Genomic DNA, 3,624 nt, shown 5'->3' with positions numbered 1-3,624 from the left:
GATCGACTAGTCATCCCATATGACTCTATGGCACTTGAACTTGCCATCAATCGCATCACACTCTAGTTACTTCGAGACGTCACCTCCTTCAAGTAACCAGGGGCGAATACTATGTTAATCCAGTTCACTTTAATGGGGTTCAATTTGTCTCAACAACCCATTTGGATATAACAAAGTAATGGATGAGTTTAATAAAACTTAAACGATAAATGTGATTATCATATATGAATAGTCAATACACTATTACTACTTCATATCTTATAATCTATAGTGTACCTTTTACACTCGTTAAAATGCAATAAAAAGCTTGGCAAGTGGATATACCATATATCCAAACATTCCAACTTTATGAATTGCTATTTCCTTCTATTCAATGTTATTTCTAATAACTTGAATTTATCTCTAAGTATATGTCTAGTCTTCTTACTAGACTTGGGCTCTTTAACTTGAAAGTTGCTCCCACTGTTATCACATAACTTGTGATAAAGTCATTGGTAGAGGAATCTACTCTCATTCCCTACGTTGACCATTTTATCAAAATTTACTTAGATTCTGTTTTGTAGAATTTGCAATGGTTGAAACTAAAACACTTCTCTAGTCTCTTACTCCTAAGTCAATAAAATCAGCCTAGGATTTCAACAAATCCTAATTGGTTTGGAAACTAAAGTTTGTGCAACCCTTCAACGCACAACGTAGTTTATCATCCAAACATATGAACGAATCCTTAATTCTTCTCAAGAATCTCAAGGATGTTCTTTAAGGCTTTCACAAGCCATCATTCGAATTAACTTGTAATTGACTTATCATGCTCTAAGCATATGTTACATCATGGCATGTGCGTCTGTTGGCATACATGATCGTTCCAATGGCGGAAACATTAGAAATCGACTTCATGTAATCAACAACTTAATAGGTTCAGTGAACGACTATGACTTCATGATAACAATTCCACTTTCATCAACATGAATAACCTACTCAACCTTGTTGATGTTAAACATATATGAAAGATCTTATCATCATAAGACTCTTAACTCTATGCCAATATTCTCTCACATAGATGTAGAAATCTAGAATAGATCGCACCTTTTCCTAGTCTCCCAATCACTCTTAACAGAAGAGAGCAATGGTGCATTATTCTCAATAAGTAATATGTTATCAACATATAAAACATGGAAAAATAATTCTTGCTCCCACTTAACTTCATGTATAATCATAATTCTTCAATCATATGAATGAAACCATTCTCAATTATCGCATGAACGAAAAATATAATCCTTTGATGCTTGCTTAAGACCATTCTAGGATCACTTAAGAAAGCTACGCATAATATGTTAGGATTCTTAGATCTTTATCTAAGGTTTTGTGTCTCAAACACATCCTTCTCTAAATTCCCATTTTAAAAAAGCGAATTTTTAATCTCATTTGCCATTTTTCCATCAAAATGAAATGTGGCGATTCCTAACATGATTTCTCTTGATTAACATCTTCATGTCAATTCATGTACTTAGGTACTCTAAAGCTCTATTTACTATTAAGGAGACCCTCGCCTTAAAGTAAATCTACTCTTGAGTAACAATCTTTGGATTGTAATGCTATGGCTCGTTTGTAACAAGGTCGATTTGGGACAAGGTCATAATACCATTACTTTCGAAAAGCAATATTTTAACAATAAGACATATGTTCTATAGTCCCACACATGAGTGCTATACTCCCACTCCATCTTTATAGATTATAGTTCCATTACTTTTACAAAGTAACACTTTAACTATAAGACATGTTTGTGACGATCCAATCTACTCCCACTCTATCTCTTAGAAATACATCTATCTTCTTAAGAGATAGCTTTGTGAGTTACAAACATATATGGTGGAGTTTGTCTAGACTGACATGTTGGCATATAAAAATACCATCTCTATCATGGCAGTTTGATTCATGTAATATGCCAGTCTGATCCATGTTATATGTTAAATAGACTCTCTATTTCAGGTATCTCCTGGTTGACCATCCGTTTAGAATTACTTGTCCGTTTTGGATTGCAAATTCCCAAAATTGAGTTCAATAACTCAAACCGACTCATATTAGTTTGATCTTATGGGTAGTGACACTAGGTCATAATCCATATTTAATAAATCAAATTCATTACTAAGATCGTTGCCACTACGATCGGATCGTAATGCTTTAGTACTTTGTTCAATTGGTTCTCTACGTCATTTAGAAATTCTTCAATTTCTCAAATGCTTCACTTTTATATCAGATTAAGTAAACATACCCATATCTAATTAAATCATCTGTAAAAGAGACTAAGTAGTCATAATTTCTCCTTTGCGGTGAAGCTCATTAGATCACATACATCTCCATGTATTAGTCCTAACAAATCACTTGCTCGTGTTCCATTACCTCTAAAGGGAGTACGAATCATTTTGCGAAGGAGACAAGATTCGCACATTCCATATGATTTAAAATCAAATGGCTCAATAAATCTAGTCGACACTAGCTCTTTAATGCGTTTCTTATTTATGAGACCTAATCGACAATACCAAATGTATAAAACATCTAGATTACTTGTTTGAGTCTTTTGAATCGTATTATGTAGATATCTTTGCTTGAGTTGGAAGTGTCTAAAACATGAATATCATTAAGATAAGTGACTTGGCTCACAGCCATGTCTATTTTCAACAAAATACAACGATTGTTTTTGATGGCAAAATATAAATCTTTTCATGTCTAACATTGAAATGGAAATAATGTTTTAGACAAAATGGGTACATAATCACCATTATGTAGATGCAATTTTAAAATTACTTAGCTAAGGCAATCACAAGGGTTCCCTTTGAAAAGGTGGCTACTCTAGTTCCATTTGCGAATTGGAGATCCATGTTACCCTCGCTAAGTGCTTCCACATTACTTAACCCTAACCGGAGTGATAAGTCCAGCTTTGATATCTCCTAAATACTTAGGGCAATTTCGTTTCCAATGGCCCATGACATTACAATAATGACATTCTTCGTAAGATTGGGCACCCTTCTTGGTTTTGGTTGTGGTAGTCTCATTATCCATTTCCAATTCATTATCAGGTTTGCGTTTCTTACCCATATTTGCCTTTCCTTTAATAATACCATTACTCCTTTCAGTTTCAAGAACATTCTTGCTAGAACTCCCACTGAATTTAATATTTCTCGTTGTTTCTTCAAACAAGGATGCCTTGGGATTAGTGAGATTTTCTTCACAAGATTTTCTTACCAAAGAGGTGGGCATAAATATTGGAGTGGGAGGTATGGAAGTGGTAAAGTAGCAAAGATTTCCATCCTGACCAATGCCAAAGCGTAATTCTCTAATTGTATCATTGTCATATTCAGAGCACTTTTCATCGAATGATCGGAGCCATGAATTAACGATGATTGGTGTAAGAGTATTAGATGAATCCATTGCGTATAAATAACTACAAAAACGGAAATGAAGGAAATAATAAACATCTATTGTTTTAATAATACTTATAAACATTTTAAACAAGTTTTAAGCATTTATATAGTGATCTCTACCCAACTATTATAATTGATCACGAGATCCAAGTTCATATCAATTCGGGCACGGTGAGACGATTCATCCCTTATCAATATAACTCGG

The sequence above is a fragment of the Silene latifolia genome, chromosome 1 (genome assembly GCF_048544455.1).
Source record: "Silene latifolia isolate original U9 population chromosome 1, ASM4854445v1, whole genome shotgun sequence".
Taxonomy (NCBI): Eukaryota; Viridiplantae; Streptophyta; class Magnoliopsida; order Caryophyllales; family Caryophyllaceae; genus Silene; species Silene latifolia.
The sequence above is the reverse complement of the archived record's forward strand: the minus strand, read 5'-3'. Positions refer to the sequence as shown.